The sequence below is a fragment of the Ranitomeya imitator genome, chromosome 8, assembly GCF_032444005.1.
Source record: "Ranitomeya imitator isolate aRanImi1 chromosome 8, aRanImi1.pri, whole genome shotgun sequence".
Classification (NCBI taxonomy): Eukaryota; Metazoa; Chordata; class Amphibia; order Anura; family Dendrobatidae; genus Ranitomeya; species Ranitomeya imitator.
The window spans coordinates 201,983,515-201,994,477 of NC_091289.1; positions in this window are offsets into that span (position 1 = coordinate 201,983,515).

The window sequence follows — 10,963 nt, forward strand, 5'->3', positions numbered from 1 at the left end:
GTATGGGGCTGATCACACCTGTGGGGGGCGCCCCCTGCTGGATGGGGCTGATCACACCTGTGGGGGGCGCCCCCTGCAGGATGGGGCTGATCACACCTGTGGGGGCACCCCCTGCTGTATGGGGCCGATCACACCTGTGGGGGCACCTCCTGCTGTATGGGGCCGATCACACCTGTGGGGGCGCCCCCTGCTGGATGGGGCTGATCACACCTGTGGGGGCGCCCCCTGCTGTATGGGGCTGATCCCACCTGTGGGGGCGCCTCCTGCTGGATGGGGCCGATTACACCTGTGGGGGCGCCTCCTGCTGGATGGGGCCGATCACACCTCTGGGGGTGCCTCCTGCTGAATGGGGCTGATCACACCTCTGGGGGCGCCTCCTGCTGGATGGGGCTGATCACACCTCTGGGGGCGCCCCCTGCTGGATGGGGCTAATCACACCTGTGGGGGCACACCCTGCTGGATGGGGCTGATCACACCTGTGGGGGCGCCCCTGCTGGATGGGGCTGATCACACCTGTGGGGGCGCCCCCTGCTGGATGGGGCTGATCACACCTGTGGGGGCGCCCCTACTGTATGGGGCTGATCACACCTGTGGGGGTGCCTCCTGCTGGATGGGGCTGATCACACCTGTGGGGGCGCCCCTACTGTATGGGGCTGATCACACCTGTGGGGGCGCCCCCTGCTGGATGGGGCTGATCACACCTGTGGGGGCGCCCCTGCTGGATGAGACTGATCACACCTCTGGGGGTTCCCCTGCTGTATGGGGCTGATCACACCTGTGGGGGCGCCTCCTGCTGGATGGGGCCGATTACACCTGTGGGGGCGCCTCCTGCTGGATGGGGCCCATCACACCTCTGGGGGTGCCCCCTGCTGGATGGGGCTGATCACACCTCTGGGGGCGCCCCCTGCTGTATGGGGCCGATCACACCTGTGGGGGCGCCCCCTGCTGGATGGGGCCGATCACACCTGTGGGGGCGCCCCCTGCTGGATGGGGCCGATCACACCTGTGGGGGCGCCCCCTGCTGGATGGGGCTGATCACACCTGTGGGGGCGCCCCCTGTTGAATGGGGCTGATCACACCTGTGGGGGCGCCCCCTGCTGGATGGGGCTGATCACACCTGTGGGGGCGCCCCTACTGTATGGGGCTGATCACACCTGTGGGGGTGCCTCCTGCTGGATGGGGCTGATCACACCTGTGGGGGCGCCCCTACTGTATGGGGCTGATCACACCTGTGGGGGCGCCCCCTGCTGTATGGGGCTGATCACACCTCTGGGGGTGCCCCTGCTGTATGGGGCTGATTACACCTGTGGGGGTGCCCCCTGCTGGATGAGGCTGATCACACCTCTGGGGGCGCCTCTGCTGTATGGGGCTGATCACACCTGTGGGGGGCGCCCCCTGCTGTATGGGGCTGATCACACCAGTGGGGGTGCCTCTTGCTGTATGGGGCTGATCACACCTGTGGGAGCGCCCCCTGCTGGATGGGGCTGATCACACCTGTGGGGGCGCCCCCTGCTGTATGGGGCTGATCACACCTGTGGGGCGCCTCCTGCTGTATGGGGCTGATCACACCTGTGGGGGCACCTCCTGCTGGATGGGGCTGATCACACCTGTGGGGGCGCCCCCTACTGTATGGGGCTGATCACACCTGTGGGGGGCGCCCCCTGCTGGATGGGGCTGATCACACCTCTGGGGGTGCCCCTGCTGTATGGGGCTGATCACACCTGTGGGGGTGCCTCCTGCTGTATGGGGCTGATTACACCTGTGGGGGCGCCCCCTGCTGTATGGGGCTGATCACACCTGTGGGGGTGCCCCCTGCTGGATGGGGCTGATCACACCTCTGGGGGCGCCTCTGCTGTATGGGGCTGATCACACCTGTGGGGGGCGCCCCCTGCTGTATGGGGCTGATCACACCAGTGGGGGTGCCTCTTGCTGTATGGGGCTGATCACACCTGTGGGGGCGCCCCCTGCTGGATGGGGCTGATCACACCTGTGGGGGGCGCCCCCTGCAGGATGGGGCTGATCACAACTGTGGGGGGCGCCCCCTGCTGGATGGGGCTGATCACACCTGTGGGGGCGCCCCCTGCTGTATGGGGGTGATCACACCTGTGGGGCGCCTCCTGCTGTATGGGGCTGATCACACCTGTGGGGGCACCTCCTGCTGTATGGGGATGATCACACCTGTGGGGGGCGCCCCCTGCTGGATGGGGCTGATCACACCTGTGGGGGGCGCCCCCTACAGGATGGGGCTGATCACACCTGTGGGGGCACCCCCTGCTGTATGGGGCCGATCACACCTGTGGGGGCACCTCCTGCTGTATGGGGCTGATCACACCTGTGGGGGCGCCCCCTGCTGGATGGGGCTGATAACACCTGTGGGGGCACACCCTGCTGGATGGGCCTGATCACACCTGTGGGGGCGCCCCTGCTGGATGGGGCTGATCACACCTGTGGGGGCGCCCCTGCTGGATAGGGCTGATCACACCTGTGGGGGCGCCCCCTGCTGGATGGGGCTGATCACACCTGTGGGGGCGCCCCTACTGTATGGGGCTGATCACACCTGTGGAAGTGCCTCCTGCTGGATGGGGCTGATCACACCTGTGGGGGCGCCCCTACTCTATGGGGCTGATCACACTTGTGGGGGCGCCCCCTGCTGGATGGGGCTGATCACACCTGTGGGGGCGCCTCCTGCTGGATGGGGCCGATTACACCTGTGGGGGCGCCTCCTGCTGGATGGGGCCCATCACACCTCTGGGGGCGCCCCCTGCTGGATGGGGCTGATCACACCTCTGGGGGCGCCCCCTGCTGTATGGGGCCGATCACACCTGTGGGGGCGCCCCCTGCTGGATGGGGCCGATCACACCTGTGGGGGCGCCCCCTGCTGGATGGGGCCGATCACACCTGTGGGGGCGCCCCCTGCTGGATGGGGCTGATCACACCTGTGGGGGCGCCCCCTGTTGAATGGGGCTGATCACACCTGTGGGGGCACCCCCTGCTGGATGGGGCTGATCATACCTCTGGGGGCGCCCCTGCTGTATGGGGCTGATCACACCACACCTGTGGGGGCGCCCCCTGCTGTATGGGGCTGATCACACCTGTGGGGGCACCCCCTGATGTATGGGGCTGATCACACCTGTGGGGGTGCCTCCTGCTGAATGGGGCTGATCACACCTGTGGGGGCGCCTCCTGCTGGATGGTGCTGATCACACCTCTGGGGGCGCCCCCTGCTGGATGGGGCTAATCACACCTGTGGGGGCGCCCCCTGCTGGATGGGGCTGATCACACCTGTGGGGGCGCCCCTGCTGGATGGGGCTGATCACACCTGTGGGGGCGCCCCCTGCTGGATGGGGCTGATCACACCTGTGGGGGCGCCCCTACTGTATGGGGCTGATCACACCTGTGGGGGTGCCTCCTGCTGGATGGGGCTGATCACACCTGTGGGGGCGCCTCCTGCTGGATGGGGCTGATCACACCTGTGGGGGCGCCCCCTGCTGGATGGGGCTGATCACACCTGTGGGGGCGCCCCTGCTGGATGGGGCTGATCACACCTGTGGGGGTTCCCCTGCTGTATGGGGCTGATCACACCTGTGGGGGTGCCTCCTGCTGTATGGGGCTGATCACACCTGTGGGGGCGCCCCCTGCTGGATGGGGCTGATCACACCTCTGGGGGTGCCGCTGCTGTATGGGGTTGATCACACCTGTGGGGGTGCCTCCTGCTGTATGGGGCTGATCACACTTGTGGGGGCGCCCCCTGCTGTATGGGGCTGATCACATCTGTGGGGGTGCCCCCTGCTGAATGGGGCTGATCACACCTGTGGGAGCGCCCCCTGCTGTATGGGGCTGATCACACCTGTGGGGCGCCTCCTGCTGTGTGGGGCTGATCACACCTGTGGGGGCACCTCCTGCTGGATGGGGCTGATCACCCCTGTGGGGGCGCCCCCTACTGTATGGGGCTGATCACACCTGTGGGGGGCGCCCCCTGCTGGATGGGGCTGATCACACCTGTGGGGGGCGCCCCCTGCAGGATGGGGCTGATCACACCTGTGGGGGGCGCCCCCTGCTGGATGGGGCTGATCACACCTGTGGGGGCGCCCCCTGCTGGATGGGGCTGATCACACCTGTGGGGGCACCTCCTGCTGTATGGGGCTGATCACACCTGTGGGGGCGCCCCCTGCTGGATAGGGCTGATCACACCTGTGGGGGCGCCCCCTGCTGGATGGGGCTGATCACACCTGTGGGGGCGCCCCCTGCTGTATGGGGCTGATCCCACCTGTGGGGGCGCCTCCTGCTGGATGGGGCCGATTACACCTGTGGGGGCGCCTCCTGCTGGATGGGGCCGATCACACCTCTGGGGGTGCCTCCTGCTGAATGGGGCTGATCACACCTCTGGGGGCGCCCCCTGCTGGATGGGGCTAATCACACCTGTGGGGGCGCCCCCTGCTGGATGGGGCTGATCACACCTGTGGGGGCGCCCCTGCTGGATGGGGCTGATCACACCTGTGGGGGCGCCCCCTGCTGGATGGGGCTGATCACACCTGTGGGGGCGCCCCTACTGTATGGGGCTGATCACACCTGTGGGGGTGCCTCCTGCTGGATGGGGCTGATCACACCTGTGGGGGCGCCCCTACTGTATGGGGCTGATCACACCTGTGGGGGCGCCCCCCTGCTGGATGGGGCTGATCACACCTGTGGGGGCGCCCCTACTGTATGGGGCCGATCACACCTGTGGGGGTGCCCCCTGCTGTATGGGGCTGATCACACCTCTGGGGGTTCCCCTGCTGTATGGGGCTGATCACACCTGTGGGGGCGCCTCCTGCTGGATGGGGCCAATCACACCTGTGGGGGCGCCCCCTGCTGGATGGGGCCGATCACACCTGTGGGGGCGCCCCCTGCTGGATGGGGCCGATCACACCTGTGGGGGCGCCCCCTGCTGGATGGGGCCGATCACACCTGTGGGGGCGCCCCCTGTTGGATGGGGCTGATCACACCTCTGGGGGCGCCCCCTGCTGGATGGGGCTGATCACACCTGTGGGGGCGCCCCTGCTGGATGGGGCTGATTACACCTGTGGGGGCGCCCCCTGCTGGATGGGGCTGATCACACCTGTGGGGGCGCCCCTACTGTATGGGGCAGATCACACCTGTGGGGGCGCCCCCTGCTGGATGGGGCTGATCACACCTGTGGGGGCGCCCCTGCTGGATGGGGCTGATCACACCTGTGGGGGTGCCCCCTGCTGTATGGGGCTGATCACACCTTTGGGGGTTCCCCTGCTGTATGGGGCTGATCACACCTGTGGGGGCGCCTCCTGCTGGATGGGGCCGATTACACCTGTGGGGGCGCCTCCTGCTGGATGGGGCCGATCACACCTCTGGGGTGCCTCCTGCTGAATGGGGCTGATCACACCTCTGGTGGCGCCCCCTGCTGGGTGGGGCTAATCACACCTGTGGGGGCGCCCCCTGCTGGATGGGGCAGATCACACCTGTGGGGGCGCCCCTGCTGGATGGGGCTGATCACACCTCTGGGGGTGCCGCTGCTGTATAGGGCTGATCACACCTGTGGGGGTGCCTCCTGCTGTATGGGGCTGATCACACCTGTGGGGGCACCCCCTGATGTATGGGGCTGATCACACCTGTGGGGGCGCCTCCTGCTGGATGGGGCTGATCACACCTGTGGGGGCGCCTCCTGCTGGATGGGGCTGATCACACCTCTGGGGGCGCCCCTGCTGGATGGGGCTGATCACACCTGTGGGGGTGCCCCCTGCTGTATGGGGCTGATCACACCTCTGGGGGTTCCCCTGCTGTATGGGGCTGATCACACCTGTGGGGGCGCCTCCTGCTGGATGGGGCCCATCACACCTCTGGGGGTGCCCCCTGCTGGATGGGGCTGATCACACCTCTGGGGGCGCCCCCTGCTGGATGGGGCCGATCACACCTGTGGGGGCGCCCCCTGCTGGATGGGGCCGATCACACCTGTGGGGGCGCCCCCTGCTGGATGGGGCTGATCACACCTGTGGGGGCGCCCCCTGTTGAATGGGGCTGATCACACCTGTGGGGGTGCCCCCTGCTGGATGGGGCTGATCATACCTCTGGGGGCGCCCCTGCTGTTTGGGGCTGATCACACCACACCTGTGGGGGCGCCCCCTGCTGTATGGGGCTGATCACACCATTGGGGGCACCCCCTGATGTATGGGGCTGATCACACCTGTGGGGGTGCCTCCTGCTGAATGGGGCTGATCACACCTGTGGGGGCGCCTCCTGCTGGATGGGGCTGATCACACCTCTGGGGGCGCCCCCTGCTGGATGGGGCTAATCACACCTGTGGGGGCGCCCCCTGCTGGATGGGGCTGATCACACCTGTGGGGGCGCCCCTGCTGGATGGGGCTGATCACACCTGTGGGGGCGCCCCCTGCTGTATGGGGCTGATCACACCTGTGGGGGCGCCCCCTGCTGTATGGGGCTGATCACACCTGTGGGGGCGCCTCCTGCTGGATGGGGCCGATCACACCTGTGGGGGCGCCCCCTTCTGTATGGGGCTGATCACACCTGTGGGGGCGCCTCCTGCTGTATGGGGCCGATCACACCTGTGGGGGCGCCCCCTGCTGTATGGGGCCGATCACACCTGTGGGGGCGCCCCCTGCTGTATGGGGCTGATCACACCTGTGGGGGCGCCTCCTGCTGTATGGGGCCGATCACACCTGTGGGGGCGCCCCCTGCTGTATGGGGCCGATCACACCTGTGGGGGCGCCTCCTGCTGGATGGGGCTAATCACACCTGTGGGGGCGCCCCCTGCTGTATGGGGCTGATCACACCTGTGTGGGCGCCTCCTGCTGGACGGGGCTGATCACACCTCTGGGGGCATCCCCTGCTGGATGGGGCTGATCACACCTCTGGGGGCATCCCCTGCTGGATGGGGCCGATCACACCTGTGGGGGCGCCCCCTGCTGTATGGGGCCGATCACACCTGTGGGGGCGCCCCCTGCTGTATGGGGCTGATCACACCTGTGGGGGCGCCTCCTGCTGTATGGGGCCGATCACACCTGTGGGGGCGCCCCCTGCTGTATGGGGCCGATCACACCTGTGGGGGCGCCTCCTGCTGGATGGGGCTAATCACACCTGTGGGGGCGCCCCCTGCTGTATGGGGCTGATCACACCTGTGGGGGGCGCCCCCTGCTGTATGGGGCCGATCACACCTGTGGGGGCGCCTCCTGCTGGATGGGGCTAATCACACCTGTGGGGGCGCCTCCTGCTGGATGGGGCTGATCACACCTCTGGGGGCATCCCCTGCTGGATGGGGCTGATCACACCTCTGGGGGCATCCCCTGCTGGATGGGGCTGATCACGCCTGTGGGGGCGCTACACTTTGTAGCTGATTATCGCTGGTAATGACGGCTCTTTATGAGACTCCTGTGATTTACAGCAGGATGTGACACTTGCATTAGAGGCTGTGATGGGTTTATTGAGCCTTTTATTTGATGTGTGGTCTTAGGTGGAGCGGGCTCCTGGGGCCCCTCCCTGTCCACAGCATAGATCCCGGTCTCCGCAGCAGCGTCCACAGATCGAGGGCAATACGTGACCATAGGGACAGTGGTGTCGCGGGTGCCTGTGAGGGCCGATGGTGCCTGTGAGGGCCGATGGTGCCTGTGAGGGCCGATGGTGCCTGTGAGGGCCCCTGGAGCCTGTGAGGGCCCCTGTCCTCTCTCCCACAGGTTTTGCATTGCAGCTTTTAGTCTGGGTGCAGCCTCTGATAATTCGGCACAGAGCTGCAGTAGGACGGGGGCCACAGCAGAGTCGGGGGCCACAGCAGTCGGGGGCCACAGCAGAGTCCGGGACCCTTTGTATTTTCGAAGTTCTCTGTGTTTACAGATTTGAGGTCTACAGATCTTTCGATGAGTTTCCAATAGTCCAGAACATCTGATCATTCAGGTTCCAGATAAAGGATGTGAAGATATTTTGTCCAATCCTCAGTCCGGTCATTCGGGTCTCAGATCCTGAATATTCTCCGGGACGTCTGCAGCGGTGCGGATGGTCTCAGGGTGGGCCGAGCTGCAGGATGCTGCTTTATGGACCCCTCTAGGGTTGCCCTTTTTTGGGGTGGGCAGGGGGGACTCATTCTTAGCTCCTCTGGCCTCAGGTTGCATTCATGACATGTCCACCCTGCATAGTGATCCCTCTTGGGATCCCTGGGACGGACGTATCATTGGTGGAACCTGTGCAGCTGCACAGGGGCCCAAGAGGTGAGGGGCCCGGGGTCTGTGTCCGTGCTGCATAGTGACCCCCTGGAGTTATGGAGCGGGATGCTGCAGATGGACGGGATTATACGGGGAGTGAGCTGTCAATCACAGACACGTCAGGGGAGAGATGCTTTGATTGACAGCTCTATCTGTTGGGGAATCCTCAGCCAATCAGGGAGCAGCTCCAGATTCAGGTTCCGGATGCCCATAAACGAGCGGATTAATGATCTGACTCATGGGATTAGTTTGTTTTATGCTTGTTTGTTGCTGCTTTTTTTTACTTGTGCGCTCCCCTCCCTGCCCTGAGAGCAAGAAAAGCCGCCAGTCCTGCCAAACCAGCAAGAAGTACAACAGACAGAAATAGACAAGCAACTTGGCAGCAGAGCGTTCCCTCATCTCCAGAAAGCGCCGCTCTTCTCCTCCATGGACGATTCTCCACGAAAGAGAAGGCGAACCCAGCGAGAAGGAGATGATGAAGACCGAAGAACCGGATGGAACCTGACGTCATAAAGAGCAAAAATAAGAATAAACGGACACGTAATAATACAGAAAACTGATACAGCCGTATAGAGGGCAGACATTGTGCGCCCAGATCAGCTGGACGTCCGCGATAAAGACATAACGAAATGTTCCCCCAGATAATGATTCCAATCAGGACACGTTCCCACCGTCCGGAACCAGCTGGGCTCTGGGCAGGTGAATCCTCTGTGATCTCTGCACCGTCCTATTGATGTCATTTCTGCTGCGCTGACTCGCGTCTCCAAAAGAGAAATGTACACGCGGCGTCCTGTCAGTGTCCGCGGGCGACTGTTCACATAGTGGACATTTCTAGAAATCCCTCCACTATGCTGTAACACCTGGCCACTGCGGGACTGACGCTGCACAGTGCGCAGGGTCCAACCTGCAGCAATTCCTGAACGTGGGCACGTACCCTACACATAATAATAATAATTTTATTTTTATATAGCGCTAACATATTCCGCAGCGCTTTACAGTTTTCCACAAATTATCATCACTGTGCCCGATGGGGCTCACAATCTAAATTCCCTATCAGTATGTCTTTGGAATGTGGGAGGAAACCGGAGAACCCGGAGGAAACCCACGCAAACACGGAGAGAACATACAAACTCCTTGCAGATGTCGTCCTTGGTGGGATTAGAACCCAGGACTCCAGCGCTGCAAGGCTGCTGTGCTAATCACTGAGACACCGTACAGCGCTAACCACTGCGCCACCGTACAGTGCTAACCACTGAGCCACCGTAGTGCTAACCACTGAGCCACGTACAGCGCTAACCACTGAGCCACCGTACAGCGCTAACCACTGAGCCACCGTACAATGCTAACCACTGAGCCACCGTAGTGCTAACCACTGAGCCACCGTAGTGCTAACCACTGAGCCACCGTACAGCGCTAACCACTGCGCCACCGTACAATGCTAACCACTGAGCCACCGTAGTGCTAACCACTGAGCCACCGTACAATGCTAACCACTGAGCCACCGTAGTGCTAACCACTGAGCCACCGTACAGTGCTATCCACTGAGCCACCGTACAGTGCTATCCACTGAGCCACCGTACAGTGCTATCCACTGAGCCACCGTACAGCGCTAACCACTGAGCCACCGTACAATGCTAACCACTGAGCCACCGTAGTGCTAACCACTGAGCCACCGTACAGTGCTATCCACTGAGCCACCGTACAATGCTAACCACTGAGCCACCGTAGTGCTAACCACTGAGCCACCGTACAGTGCTATCCACTGAGCCACCGTACAGTGCTATCCACTGAGCCACCGTACAGTGCTATCCACTGAGCCACCGTACAGTGCTATCCACTGAGCCACCGTACAGCGCTAACCACTGAGCCACCGTGCTGCCCATGTTTCATTACACACGTTTATTTCCTTCATGTGTATTGAAACAGCACAAAAAAAAACAGAGGAAAAAAGGCAAACTGGACATAATGTTACACAAAACCCTAAACATCTGCTGGACAAAATTGTTGTCACCCTCAGCTTAATATTTGGTTGCAGCCTTTGCAGTAAATAACTGCGATCAATCGCTTCCTATAACCACCAAGAAGCTTCTTACTCCTCTCACCTGGAATTATGGACAACGCTTCTACAAACTGCTCCCGGTCTCTCATAATTGAAGGCGCCTTCTCCCAAGAGTAATTTTACGATCTCTCCACAGGTGATCGGTGTCGGACGTTCTTCTTTGTTTGATGACTTGTGACGATCCATCATCCTCCTGATTACATTCCAGAGGTTTTCAATGGGGTTCAGGTCTGGAGATTGGGCGGCCATGACAGTGATGTGATGTGGTCGTCCTTCATCGACACCTTTATTGACCCAGCTGTGTGGCGCATGGTCCTGCTGGAAAACCAGTCCTCAGAGTTGGGGAACATTGCCTGAGCAGAAGAAATCAACTGTTTTTCCAGGACAATCTTGTATGGCTACTTTCACACTAGCGTTTTTTGCAATACGTCGCAATGCGTCGTTTATGGGAAAAAACGCATCCTGCAAAGTTGTTTGCAGGATGCGTTTTTGCCCCATAGATTAACATTAGCGACGCATTGACACACGTCGCAACCATCGTGCGACGGTTGCGCCGTGTTGTGGCGGACCACCGGGAGCAAAAAACGTTACATGTAACGTTTTTTGCTGCCGACGGACTGCTTTTTCCGACCGCGCATGCGCGGCCGGAACTCCACCCCCACCTCCCCGCACCTTACAATGG